Genomic DNA, 15306 nt, shown 5'->3' with positions numbered 1-15306 from the left:
GTGACTCTCCATCCAGCAACAAGGGACAACCTTTAGAACTTTCTATGCAAATTAACCTGCCTGAAGGTCCTTAAACAAAAGGCACACACCAGACCCAGGACTCAGTGCATTTTTTGTATATTATCAGGATCACCTAACTCATTAGGGTGTTGTGTCCTCAGTGTATTGCAGGATCTCTACTGTAGTTGAGCAGCCACATGTTTTTACTGGCACAAAACATCTTTTGGTTTGTAACTTGAGTTATGGATGACTTTCTATTCAGTGGGGATCCCGCAATAATAGTGGGCAGGTTGGAAAACTGCATCTGCAACCATTACTGCTCAAATGAGTATTTTGGTAATGATGGAGGTGGTATGCCTCTAATTACGGTACATGATTTAGCACTTCCTCTTTTGAACAAACTTGATATATTTGAACACAGCCTTAGTATATTCATCTGAAACAGACTCTGCTGGTAGCTGGTAGTTAGGGACCACGGCTAGTTGACATAGTATCGGAATTTGGTTTTCTAAAGTGCCCATGAGCAGTAGCATTGGACAGGAAATTGGAACTGTCCCTTAATCTGTCCAAAGGATCATGACATCTTTTATCTTCACCCTAGCTAGTTAATAATCACTGGGTGGGCAGAAACGAACTGTACTTTAACATCTGAATTAGTAGCTGTGGATAAATGCAAAGGACCTATACTCAGATGGCAGAGAAATCTCAAGGATTAAAAATAAACCATTTCATCCACTACTAAGTACAAGAGCATAATCCAAAGGTGGGGAAAGGAGTCTATCTCCCTTGACTGCAACACTGAGTTTGTTTATACTACGAACCCACAACCAGTTCATGCTCCTCTCAGGCAATTAAACACTTCTTACTTCTTCAGCCAGGATCCAGTCACATCCAGTCCAACCTTTAACTCTCAAGGTTGGGAGGTGAAGCCAAGTCTATACTGGCAAGTCACAGAGCAGTAAATCAGCTCCCAACACTGTAACTCCCAATGGCTGTGTCCAGACTCCATGCCTCCGTCGACGGAGGCATGTAGATTAGCCAGATCGGAAGAGGGAAATGAAGCCGCGATTAAAATAATCGCGGCTTCATTTAAATTTAAATGGCTGCCCCGATCTGCCGATCAGCTGTTTGTCGGCAGATCGGGAGAGTCTGGACGCGATGCCCCGACAAAGAAGCCTTTCTTCATCGACACAGGTAAACCTGGTTTCACGAGGCTTACCTGTGTCGATGAAGAAAGGCTTCTTTGTCGGGGCATCGCGTCCAGACTGCCCCGATCTGCCGACAAACAGCTGATCGGCAGATCGGGGCAGCCATTTAAATTTAAATGAAGCCGCGATTATTTTAATCGCGGCTTCATTTCCCTCTTCCGATCTGGCTAATCTACATGCCTCCGTCGACGGAGGCATGGAGTCTGGACACAGCCAATGTGTCCACAGTGGCAAAGCACTAGGGCCTGATCTACACTACATAGGAAGATCCAAGTAAGATATGCAACTCCAGCTATGTAAATTTCATAGCTGGAGTTGACGTATCTTACATAGTGTTTCCATGCCGTCCACACAGTAGGAGGCTGCTTCCCTTACTCCCCATGAGGAGCAGGAGTACCTGCACCCGATGGGGGAGCCCTTTTAGTTCGATCTAGTGGGTCTATACTAGACCCACTAAATCAAACCCTGGAAGATTGACAGTGGCAGCGGTGTTCTTCTGTGTAGTGTAGACATGCCCTTAGTGCACTCCAACTCCACAGTTCCTGTGCTCTAGGTAAACCACTTCAATGAGAAGGGCAGAGCTTTCTGTGCAATGGCTACAGCACTGGGATGCCGAGGTAGATATTTCAGATATCACAGCCTTTTCTCCTTTCAGACTTTTCTTCACTATCACTTTGGAAATCTTCCCATGAACCTCAGTCCTAAGCTCTATCACTTCTTCTATTCTAGACTTGAGCCCACACAGAGCCAGGTAATGCACCTCACCCACTGTGAGAAAAGCCTCTGCTGTACTCATGGAATCAAAGCTCCATGTCCTGCCAAAATTTTAGAGCCATTGAGAGTGGTGAAACCCTTCCTCGGCAGACATGAGAATGGGCAGGGAGTGTGACAGTTAGTGGCTTGGTTTGGTGGGAGCTGGCATTCTCCCACCTTCCCCAATGAGAGCTTCCAGTAGGCCTCTTCCTCTTCTAGCTGTGGTTTCTCCCTCATGGGACTTCCTCTTTGTTGCTCCACGCTGCATCCTTTTCTCCTAACCCCCAGCCAGGTGGTCTTCCTTCCCATTGTACTCCATATCCCCTTTTCCTGTTCCTTCTCACCGGTCTTAATTATATGGTATGGATTTTTCAAAACAACAGAATGTACCATTTTAACTACAGTCAAGCAGTTCTACTTAATGTGTATGGATGGGGAGGAGGGGCGCACAGATGTTCTAACTACATCTCCCTGCATGGAGTATTGGATCTAGTAAGCAAAGTTAGTAAAATATGAGTTTAAAATATAAACCCAGATTATCGGGGCTATGTTTATGTAATTGCACGTAGGAAAATGCATGAGTGATCATGATGAATGTGAAGTGAATGATACATCTAACTGTATTATTCCTTGAGCTTTATATTATCAGCCGTTGAACAATTGTTTGGGCAAATTAAATGGGCACACAATCGTGTGCAATCTCTTCAGGAAACCAGGTCCATGTTTCTTAAACCCAGACTACTGTATATCGCTACAACAATATAATCATTAGATCACATGAAGAGAGTAAATTTTTTAAAATGTAAAAAAAAAAAAAGGTTGAGGGAACCAAAAAGAGGCTCTACTGACTTTTGAAAACAATGTCTTTTTGCCCATCCTCCTGCCAAAGTTGCTTTTTTAGAAGGGCAAAATGAAATCATAGAATCATAGAATCATAGAATAATAGGACTGGAAGGGACCTCGAGAGGTCATCGAGTCCAGCCCTCCGCCCTCAAGGCAGGATCAAGCTCCATCTACACCATCCCTGACAGATGTTTATCTAACCTGTTCTTAAATATCTCCAGAGAGGGAGATTCCACCACCTCCCTTGGCAATTTATTCCAATATTTGACCACCCTGACAGTTAGGAATTTTTTCCTAATGTCCAATCTAAACCTCCCCTGCTGCACTTTAAGCCCATTACTCCTTGTCCTGTCCTCAGAAACCAAGAGGAACAAATTTTCTCCTTCCTCCTTGTGACACCTTTTTAGATATTTGAAAACCGCTATCATGTCCCCCCTTAATCTTCTTTTTTCCAAACTAAACAAGCCCAGTTCATGAAGCCTGGCTTCATAGGTCATGTTCTCTAAACCTTTAATCATTCTTGTCGCTCTTCTCTGTACCCTTTCCAATTTCTCCACATCTTTCTTGAAATGTGGCGCCCAGAACTGGACACAGTACTCCAGCTGAGGCCTAACTAGTGCAGAGTAGAGCGGCAGAATGACTTCACGAGTTTTGCTTACAACACACCTGTTGATACAACCTAGAATCATATTTGCTTTTTTTGCAACAGCATCACACTGTTGGCTCATATTCAACTTGTGGTCCACTATGACCCCTAGATCCCTTTCCGCCATGCTCCTTCCTAGACAGTCGCTTCCCATCTTGTATGTATGGAACTGATTGTTCCTTCCTAAGTGGAGCACTTTGCATTTCTCTTTATTAAACCTCATCCTGTTTACCTCTGACCATTTCTCTAACTTGCTAAGGTCATTTTGAATTATGTCCCTATCCTCCAAAGAAGTTGCAACCCCACCCAGTTTGGTATCATCTGCAAACTTAATAAGCGTACTCTCTATCCCAATATCTACATCATTGATGAAGATATTGAACAGTACGGGTCCCAAAACAGACCCTTGAGGAACTCCACTTGTTATCCCTTTCCAGCAGGATTTAGAACCATTAACAACAACTCTCTGACTACGGTTATCCAGCCAATTATGCACCCACCTTATCGTGGCCCTATCTAAGTTATATTTGCCTAGTTTATCAATAAGAATATCATGCGAGACCGTATCAAATGCCTTACTAAAGTCTAGGTATATGACATCCACCGCTTCTCCCTTATCCACAAGGCTCGTTATCCTATCAAAGAAAGCTATCAGATTAGTTTGGCATGACTTGTTCTTCACAAACCCATGCTGGCTATTCCCTATCACTTTATTACCTTCCAAGTGTTTGCATATGATTTCCTTAATTACCTGCTCCATTATCTTCCCTGGGACAGACGTTAAACTGACCGGTCTGTAGTTTCCTGGGTTGTTCTTATTCCCCTTTTTATAGATGGGCACAATATTTGCCCTTTTCCAGTCTTCTGGAATCTCCCCTGTCTGCCATGATTTTTCAAAGATCATAGCTAAAGGCTCAGATACCTCCTCTATCAGCTCCTTGAGTATCCTGGGATGCATTTCATCAGGACCTGGTGACTTGCTGACATCTAACTTTCCTAAGTGATTTTTAACTTGTTCTTTGTGTATCCTATCTTCTAAACTTACCCTCTCTCTGCTTGTATTCACTACGTTAGGCACACCTCCAGACTTCTCGGTGAAGACTGAAACAAAGAAGTCATTGAGCATCTCCGCCATTTCCAAGTTCCCTGTTACTGCTTCTCCCTCCTCACTAAGCAGTGGGCCTACCCTGTCCTTGGTCTTCCTCTTGCTTTTAATGTATTTATAAAAGGTCTTCTTGTTTCCCTTTATGCCTGTAGCTAGTTTGATCTCATTTTGTGCCTTTGCCTTTCTAATCTTGCCCCTGCATTCCCGTGTTGCTTGCCTATATTCCTCCTTTGTTAGTTGTCCTAGTTTCCATTTTTTATATGACTCCTTTTTTATTTTGAGATCGTGCAAGATCTCCTTGTTAAGCCAAGCTGGTCTTTTGCCATATTTTCTATCTTTCCTACACAGCGGAATTGTTTGCTTTTGGGCCCTTAACAACGTCCCTTTGAAATACTTCCAACTCTCCTCAGTTGTTTTTCCCTTCAGTCTTGCTTCCCATGGGACCTTACCTACAAGTTCTCTGAGCTTATCAAAATCTGCCTTCCTGAAATCCATTACCTCAATTGTGCTGGTCTCCCTTCTACCTTTCCTTAAGATCATGAACTCTATTATTTCGTGATCACTGTCCCCTATACTGTCTTCCACTTTCAAGTTCTCAACTAGTTCCTCCCTATTTGTTAAAACCAAATCCAGAACAGCTTCTCCTCTGGTAGCTTTTTCAACCTTCTGAAACAGAAAGTTGTCTCCAATGCAGTCCAGAAACTTATTGGATAGCCTGTGCCTCGCTGTGTTAGTTTCCCAACATATGTCTGGATAGTTGAAGTCCCCCATCACCACCAAATCTTGGGCTTTGGATAGTTTTGTTAATTGTTTAAAAAAGGCCTCATCCACCTCTTCCACCTGGCTAGGTGGCCTGTAGTAGACTCCTAGCATGATATCACCCTCGTTTTTTACCCCTTTTAGCTTAACCCAGAGACTCTCTACACAGCTATCTCCTACATTCATCTCCACTTCAGTCCAAGTGTGTACATTTTTAATATACAAGGCAACCCCTCCTCCCTTTTTTCCCTGTCTGTCCTTCCTGAGCAAGCCGTACCCTTCCATACCAACATTCCAATCATGCGTCCCATCCCACCAGGTTTCTGTAATACCAATGATATCATAGTTGTATTTATTGGTTAGCAATTCCAGTTCTTCCTGCTTATTACCCATACTTCTCGCATTTGTATATAGGCATCTAAGATACTGATTTGATCTAGCCTCCCTGTTGTGCCCTGACCCTCCTTTCTCCTTCCCATTATAGGCCGTAGTCCCCCCCATTTCCAACCCATCTCCCAGTCCCGCACATGCAGCACTTACCTGTGGGCTTTGTTCACCTGCCCCCAACTAACCTAGTTTAAAGCCCTCCTCACAAGGTTAGCCAGTCTGTGTCCAAACAAGGCCTTCCCGCTCCTGGAAAGGTGAACTCCATCTCCGCCAAGCAGTCCTTCCTGGAAGAGCACCCCGTGATCAAGGAAGCCGAATCCCTCCTGGCGACACCATCGTCGCAGCCAGGCATTCACCTCCAGGATGCACCTCTCTCTGCCCGGGCCCCTACCTTTGACAGGAAGGATAGAAGAGAATACCACCTGCGCTCCAAACTCCTTCACCCGTACTCCCAAAGCCCTGTAGTCACACTTGATCCGCTCAGTGTCACACCTGGCAGTATCATTTGTGCCCACGTGGATGAGTAGCATGGGGTAGTAGTCAGAGGGCCGGATAATCCTCGACAATGCCTCCGTAACATCTCGGATACGGGCCCCTGGCAGACAGCATACCTCTCGAGATGAGCTGTCAGGGCGACAGATGGGTGCCTCCGTTCCCCTCAGAAGAGAGTCTCCAACCACCACTACCCTACGTTTCCTCCTCGCAGTGGTGGCAGGAGACTGCTCAACCTTGGTGGTGCAAGGCCTGGTCTCCTCCACTGTGGGGGGTGACTCCTTGTCTCCTGCTGAAAGTAAAGTGTAACGGTTATGTAACAACACAGTGGGAGGGTTAGGAGCAGGGGTGGAACACTGCCTGCTGCCGGAAGTAACCAGCTGCCAGTTCTCACCCTGCACCACCGCCTCCTCCATAAGTGGCTGGTCAACAGTCCCACATCCTAGGACAGTGACCTCCGTGGACTCCACAGGAATACTGTCCAGGAATTCCTCATGGCTTCGAATGCTCCTCAGCCTGGCCACCTCCTCCTGTAGCTCTCCCACCTGCTGCCTGAGAGATTCCACCAGCAGGCACCTTTCACAACGGTTGTCTCCCCCAGCCTGGAGATCACTCAGTGGGAATTGCAAGCCACAATGAAATGCTCTTAATCTTGGTGTAAAGGAGAACAAGAGTTTAGGATAGTTCAGATCCAAAGTGTTGAGTGCTTTTAAATCTTGCAGCAGGATTAGCCCTCTCACAAGATTCCCACTGGACCTGTCCAGCACTTGGAAATTCACCAGCATGTAGAAGTGAAAAGAAAAATGACATGTTTTGAGATCTCAGAGATGGTAGAGTTCAGGCTCACTGTGAATTTTGGAAGTTTTGGATATGAGCTCAGGCTAAAGAAAGCTTTTAAATGCATCCAAAACATATTGTTCATATTTAATTTGGAGGCAAACCCAAGAAAGACCATTAGGGGAAGCATCATTTTGGCTCAGACAGAGAGGAGAAAGCCCATGGATGCAGGAGAACCCTGCACAAGTTCCACAACAGCCCTCTGTACATGGGGGAGTAGTATGCGCAGCAGTGGTGCAACACTTCAAAAAAAAAGAAGAGAATGATAGGTTAAGAAGTGCTACTCCTGTTGGAGAAGGCAGGGAAACTGATCCCCTTATTTCCTGAGTAGTAGTATCCAGTACACAGATTATGGAAGCAGTAGGGGTTGTCCAATGAGTCTGTGCACTGTATGGAGTCACTGGAACACCAGGTAGGGTGGAAGAACATGCAATTCCCCTATATTTTGTAATGGAAATGAGGGCCCACAACACTTCTAAAGGTTAAAGCTAAGCATTTGAATCCTGTTGCACTCTTTGAGCAAGCAGCCCAGTGACACGGCCTGCCCACTCTTTCCAAGGGTTTGGCCCTTAGAAAATGTGATGGGACCGACTCTCATTGCAACGAAATCCCAGGAGTTCATATAGAGAGTAAGAGTATGATAAATACCTGCTTACAATATGAGAATGCACATCAGTCTAAGCACTCTAGATTTTTAAACACAACGTAAAATAAATGTAAAATAGCAAGATATAGATAGCAAACCTTACTCACAGCAAGATCAAATAGCTAAAGAGTTTTCAAGGAAACCAATGGTGCCCTCTAAAGGAAACTAGTATGTTGTACAGGACACTTGACAACTATTGTTCCTACTGCCAAGATACTGTACAGTCTATAAATTAATACAGAAAAAGAGACTCCATTATGGAAAATTATTCCAGATTGTGCTGTATAAAATTAGCATCTTCAAAAAGATCCTGGTCTATAAAAATTCATTTAGGTAATCAGTTAGTTTGTAAAATATAGACTATTTACTCTTCATCCAAATTTGAAAAAGAATATCTGCATTTTACCTAGGCTTTTCCAAATGATTATTATTAGGTAATAAAATATCCCTATCCCAAGCGATATGTCATTTTGTCAAGAAAGATAATTAATTATGAATGAGGAAAGCGGCAATATTATTAACCTAAAGGACTATATGCATAAGTTGGGATTGTGTTGTTAGGCCCTTACTTTGTATGACATCTTTCACAACACTGTATCCCAGAGTTAGATAATACATAATTGAATGAGGTATAAATAGATCGGCATATTAGGATATGCCAGCCACAAAGTAATAATGAACACATACTAATCTCCTATTTACACTACTCTTTTGTCTCAAAAAGAACAATTTTGACATAAAAGGCTGCAGTTGCTCTACCACACCTAAGTAGACTGCAGCATATTTTCTTTTGAGCCATGTCACATAAGGTATCATAGACCCTAGCCATGCAATTTGTTTTTAAGCAGAACTCCCCACTGAAGTGGATAGAATGATCTAACCTTACATTAGTAGGTTTTAAAATTATTGTATAGGTAAAGGCCTGTTACCCCAAGGTGTCAGCTCCCACTGATTCTTTTAGCCAACTGGACAACACAAGGCAAAATCCTTGAAATATGCTGTTGACCACAAAAGTAGAAGTACATTCACCCACCAATGCAGCACTACTGAGTATATATATTCAGCTCACCAGTAGTTTTACAAATAACACTACTATCTATGCAGATTATTCTTCTCCTACTCCCAACAGGCATTGTGGTGCCTGCTGCTCAGGCCAATTCTTTTGGTATGGAGGGCCAGATCCAATCTCCAATGGGAGTCTTACCACTTGTCTTTGATGAAGCTTGGACGAGTTCTGGATTTTGATGTCTAATTAACGTACCGATATTTGGAAATATGGATTTCTGAAAGAAAAATTAAGAAATCAAAAATAACACTTATTAAAGGTTATAAAATTTAAAACAATTCATCAAAAAGGTGTATTTGAATGTTGTTTTAGTTACCTCTACCCTTCCAGTATCTCCTGAGCTGCTGCTATAGAATCAAGATGACATATTTTATCCATTCTAGTGGCATACTGCTGAAAGCAAGGTTAGACCATGTGACATCTTACTAGATGTGGCCAATCAATTTGACACATTCAAAGACTCATGACCATGGCTTTTAGAAAACAGTTGTTAGAAATAGCCAGGCATTCGTAGGGAGATATCCCATATCAATTTTAGTATGAAACCTCTATCTGCACTGAGATGTCTTAGAGCGGATTGTGCATGCATGCATGTGTATGTACAGGAAACCCTCACCATTCGCAGTCAATTCGTGTCCACATCCATGAATGGCGAAATTCATGAATATTGGGAGCCATGCCTCCAGGCCCCCACACTGAGTTCTTTACGACTCCTGAACTCATCATGGAGGCTGGGCATTGGTGTGGAACTCACGGCAGCTTCCAGGCAGCTGCAGGAAACTCACTAGGAAACACCACAGCTCCTGGCAGCTGTGGTGAGATCCCCACAGATGCCCAGCCTCCAATACGTGGAACTGCGAATAGTGATTCTGCAAATCGCAAGAGTCTCCCGTATAGTCACTTGAACCTCTTTACTCTGGCCACCATAGGAAACAGAGCATGCTGGATTAATGATGGATTAATGATTTTACCAGGCCAGGGAGGTTGCAGTGGGATCTGGATGTGAGGAAAATGGAGTGAGGCGATTACCAGGCACACGACTCCATGCCCTGCACTGCTCCCAGGCACCACTTTCTGCTGTTATGGGAGTAGTGGGAAAATGCTGCAGGGGAAGCACATTGCTGTGATGCTGTGTGAAATTATCAGGCTGATTATTAAGCCTAGTACCACCTGTTTTTATGGAATTTTGTGGAACATGGAAGAGCACATTATCGATTTCCCTTAAAGCTTTACAATATATCATGAATGAGACGTACAGCACAACAAAACTGCGAGGAGAAGGGTGTAGAAAGCTTAATGGTATGGAAATAAACATAGGAGCAGGTTAGGGATAAAGTTAATGGTAAGGGGATGAAGCCTAAGAATCCAAAGAGTGGACTGGATTCTCTACTCCATTAAGGCCCCTTTCTGCTGAGCAAACAGCACAAAATAACACAAGTGCAGGGGAACTCTACTGGCAGAAAACTCTGCCAGCATAAAAGGATGGAGCGGATTCAGCAGAGGTCTTCGAGAGGCAGAATAAAGGTGTGGTAAACAGAGTTCCACTGTAACTCCATAGACCTTAAGCCACTGGCAGAAACTGGTGTTATCTCTCTCCTGTTGGGGATGAGCAACCAAGGTTCAGAAAACTTCGACAACTTCTCTAGGGCTGCTCCTCTCTACTATATCCAAGCACAGATTGGCTATAATGGAGAACTGAGAACAGACTCTTTCTACTCTACTGCAAACTAGGACTAGTGCTATTCAGAGAGGTTACCATCATTTTTGCTGTTATATTTGCAAAGAATGTGAGCTAAATAGCAAACTAAAAATGGGCAAAACCATCTGAAGTTAACCCATAGCTCAGCTATTTACATTAAGAGAAAACTATGTTGGTACAGAACAACAATATACATAAAGGCATTTCTTTGCAGGCAATCAAGTGAATTGTAACTGTAAGAGAGTATCCTAGCAACTTCCAAACAGCCAGGGAAAGTCCCAGCTGACAATGTACACTGAAGTAATTATTCTCCTTGTGCAGTCATCAAAACTTTGCAGTTAATCAAGGTGATAATTTGAAACGCGAGAGTGAATTAAATTTGAAACAAAGAAAGAGAATTTTATAAATGTATAACATCACCAAGATACCTCTTGTGATCAGAGCCAACAGCTCAGGACAGGGACAGGTCAGAACAGCACAAAAGCAAAGATCAAATAGTTCTGGCCACAAAACCTCCCATTATAAAAATAGACAGAATTGTACGGACTGTGAGGAACTCTGTGGTTTCATTATTGCCAGTTCTCCACTTTGGAAATTTATTGCAGAATATAAGAGAGTAATTTGTAAAATTATTTTAAAATACAAGATCACCCAAGCCACATTCAAACACAGGTAGCACCAATGACCTATCTGAAAGTACAGTAAAATCATTTACACATTGTGTTTATCTCCGCATTTTTTTGCTTATGTAAACAAAGAAGGGCTGGGAATAGCCTAAAACTTTACATTGATATAATGCTTTGTATCCCAAAATATATCAAAATGCCTCAAAAATTTAAAATGATAGGCAAACACTTCACCACCAATGAAATGCAGCCATCTCTCAAGTGACATCTACTTTCTGCTTAGAAGAGCACAATGCAATTTTGTAGTAGATGAGCCATGAAGGGAAAAAATGAGAACGAGAATCACTGGTATACAATATTATGGTCCATAAAGCCCTTTTATAGATCCTGCAGAGCCTTTTCTGTTACAGAGATAGATCATCTGACAGTCTGCAAAGACACCTCTTGCTTGGTGGCAGCCAGGGCACCTTTTATGGTTTCCAGAGACATTTTTTACTAGCTGAAAAAACAAGTCCTCTGCATTCTGAGTGGCTGCTTTCTATCTTTCAACTGTAATCAAATTTGTTTGCAGGTAACACTTAAATCAGAAGGTGGAACATGGAAAGAGGAAGTATAGATACAAAGTGGGTAGGGAGAAGCAGGGAAATGTTATTAAGCTACTCACCTTGGTGTACTGGGTACAGTATTTTGATCTTCTCAAAACAGATGTTAACATACCTTTTCATGTATCTAAGCATCATAGCTGCTTCAGGAAAGTTCTGTATCAGAATTAGGATGAGGACATCCATGAAAGATTCACAGTCTTGAGAAGTAATCTCCAATATGAAAAGGAACCATGGACACCCAACTGACATGGCAGGGAAATTCGGTTCAATAGGATATAATTACAAACTTAGAACTGGCCAAGGGTTAGCAAAAAGTTCCACGTGCTCTTTAATGATCACAGCAGTTACATCGTTTTAGGTCTTAGAAAACCAGCATCTGCAGGACAGTGCCTTCCAACAGCATGCAGACAATAGTAGTCAGTATTCACCTAGAGGCAAGAGAGACTCCTATTCACTCTCCAGTACCATTTCTTGCAACTACTGCCATCCCAGCTACCGAGAAGAACCAACTCTAATAAGGCCTGACAAGATTCCAATGCAAACTCCACAATGGAATGTTATTCAGGAGAGAAACTGACTACCTCCAACAGCCTGCCAGTTCGAATTTTCCTGGCATTCTACGCAGCTACGTAAATGGATGGGCAAACTAAGGGCCAGCTCCAGAACCACTAAACTCAATGGAGCAGGTTTGGACCCCAAGGTCGCTGATTAGTGAGAAGGAAATCAAGCACGATCTAGCTCTGTGGATAATTTTCTTTCTGAATGGAAAATGTAAAAAAAAAAAAAAATCTCATGTTCAACTATGAAATAACTTTTTTTTTGAAGAATAGTTACCCCACACAAGCAATTGTTCATATAGATCCTGATTGAAAGCCCACTGAAAATTTCCCTGGGATTTTAATGCAAGTTTTTAGTTTGTTTTCAGGTATGTTGCTTAGCTCTGTTTCCTTCAGTAAAGTATGTGCTTTAGATCTGCATAAGCATAACTGGTACTTTTGCTGTGAAGGAAATGAGCATAAAGATGCACGAAAGTAACAAGAAAACTGGTTTGCTAAAAGTGATCTCCATACAAAAAAAAACTTTACTCAAACTCTTTTAATAAAAATCATTTTGTTAAAAATCAACATTGTTCTGATAAGATTTTTATACAGAAAATTAATCAAAAGTTACAAAAGCAATTGACATGACATAATAAATATAACTGGAATTAATATATATGGAAATAGTTGTACAGAATATCTTTAAAAACATTTAAAATGATTATTTCTGTGGCAGTTTAATTTAATATCTCGATTATAAAATTCTCTTTGTATTAAATGAACACATACTAATTATTTATTCCTGCACTAAACAAAATGTTTAAAAGGTGCTTTTTCATGGTAGGAGGTTCTAGGCATCTGAGCCTGGCCTTCTCCATCAGCCCGCTGAGCAAGTCACCAGACACTAGCAGATGTGCTCATCATCCATCACGGACCTTTTGTTTGGTTGGAGACATTCGTAATTAAATGTTGCTCTCTCCAAAATTATGTATGGCAGCTAGAATTGAAGATTAAAAATCAACCTGCCCTATGTATGCACAGCTGAGGACAACAGGCCAGATTCTGGCTCATGCTTACAGCGCTTTGTGTTACTGCCATGTCGCAAAAGAAGTGTGATTGAAGTTATTCTAAAAGGGGGGCAGGTCAGAGTTCCACTGGTATGAAGAATGCTGGGCAGGTGCTGAGATAGCATAGCTGGCTCTCCGATATGTCCTTCTGGCTCACCCTGGAAAGGGATGTACCAGGAGCATAGCTGAGGGAGACAGGATAACTAGAGCACACTGTGCTCCTGTGATCCCCAGGTAGGGATGTAAAAGATTAAACAGTTAATTGGTAAGCATTAGCCTTACCGACATGCTTACTCGATAACTGGTTAAGCAGAGGGTCCAGGTGGCGGACAGCCCATGGGAGCAGCCCTTGCCACCTAAGGCCTTGATGGAGCAGCCCCTGAAGCCTGCAGCCACAGCAAACTAGGGCCGAAGCAGCCCCAGCTACCCGCAGTGAGCCTGGGCCAGGTCAGAGCAGCCCCTGCTACATATGGCAAACTGAGGCCAGAGCAGTCCCCAGACGCCTGCGTCAAGGCTCCCCACAACGCCTGTGGTCATGGTGAGCCAGGGCGGAGCAGCCTGTTCACAGCCAATGGTTAACCAGTTAAATAGTTTAACTAGTGAACTATTTTAGGCAGTTTTTACATCCCTATTTCTAGGCAGTTTAACCATCACTTGGGGTTCTTAAAAAACAAGCTAAATTTACAGTAGCTCTGCAGCCAGCCTAGTCCCTCGTTGCCAAGAATATGAGAGAAGCATAAAGGTGGTTTAAGGCCATGTTGCCTCTCTCCCTCATCGGCTATGCTGAACACATGTCTGACACAGAGATCTATTGTAGCCTGATGTGTCTGGGACCAAAAAAGTACTTGAATGATAAGAAATTGTGTTAAGATTATAGATTTATGAGGAAAAAGCTGCTGTTCCTGAGATACTTATTTTCTATGTAGGGTCTTCTGTGAAACAATCACTCTACCATGAGTGCCTTTTACAGTCTCTTTTTCACCTATTGTTTTATTCACACCCTATTGTTCCCTGCTACTACTTGTTCCTTTTCCTAGAGATGAAATTATAAATGCCTTCCTCTAACACCACAAGGAGGCACTCCGAATGCATCACAGAAATTAGATGTCAATAGTCAAAGGGAGGCACTCAAAAGCAAGGGTAACATACTACTAGCTGCCTTCAGACATAGCACTAGTGGTTGCTCCCAAATGCAAGCTCTCCCATATAACAGCACATTGCACCATTAGCCAACGCCTGTGCTTATATTTCTGTACATTTTACATTAAATAAAGCTCCCTGTGAACAGTACAGTACTATGATTTATGCATCACACTACAGAGTCCATTAGTAGAGTAGAAAAAAAACTTAAGGAAAAAAACAAAAACAAAGCCAAGTATACAACCTCACAAGATACTCATTATCTAAGATATTCCATTAGCAGTTCTCAACATTTATGATTTTCAAGAAATTATTTCCTGCCAAGTATGAATTTTTTTATAGGGAAACTAGATCAACAGCAGGAGGCTAGTCAGTAAGATAAAACAAGTATATACTACACTAGTGCATATGACACAGGTCTAAATCACATTGCTTGTAATCCTGACTAGAATGATTTAATTAGGATAATTAGGAAGAAGAGCGGGAGAGGCATCTCTAACTGAGAACTTCTGTGGGTTTCTTCACCATCAGTTCTCTAATAGGTAACAGGGACCATGAGGAACAACTCTAAATGATAAGAAACTTTATATTTAAGGCATTCAATATCTCATTTACAGCACATTTGTCCCAATATACCAGAACACCATCTCAGATTGTTAGCTCAGTTAACTGACACCATGCATTTACAGATTATAAAGCATCAATAATTTTCTGCCATCTCATACAAATATTTTGGTAGATTATATTTTTCAATGCACACTGTTCTTATCACAATTTAAAAAAACATTTGTATGGCAGATTTTGCAATATCTCTGGAAATTATTTTAAAATAAATCACTCTATTAACTTCCCCCTAACTCATTATATAAATTCTCTGCAGATCATATG

General features: G+C 42.2%; 1 long non-coding RNA gene across 2 annotated transcripts in view; it reads left to right on the top strand.

Moving 5' to 3' along the window:
• LOC112547275 (uncharacterized) overlaps positions 1-15306 on the top strand; it is a 38726-nt gene that overhangs the window by 11768 nt on the left and 11652 nt on the right. The gene's annotated exons all lie outside the window — the stretch shown is intronic.

Source organism: Pelodiscus sinensis, chromosome 3, assembly GCF_049634645.1.
Source record: "Pelodiscus sinensis isolate JC-2024 chromosome 3, ASM4963464v1, whole genome shotgun sequence".
Lineage (NCBI taxonomy): Eukaryota > Metazoa > Chordata > Testudines > Trionychidae > Pelodiscus > Pelodiscus sinensis.
Note: the sequence above shows the minus strand (reverse complement) of the source record. Positions and strands in the feature narration are given on the sequence as shown.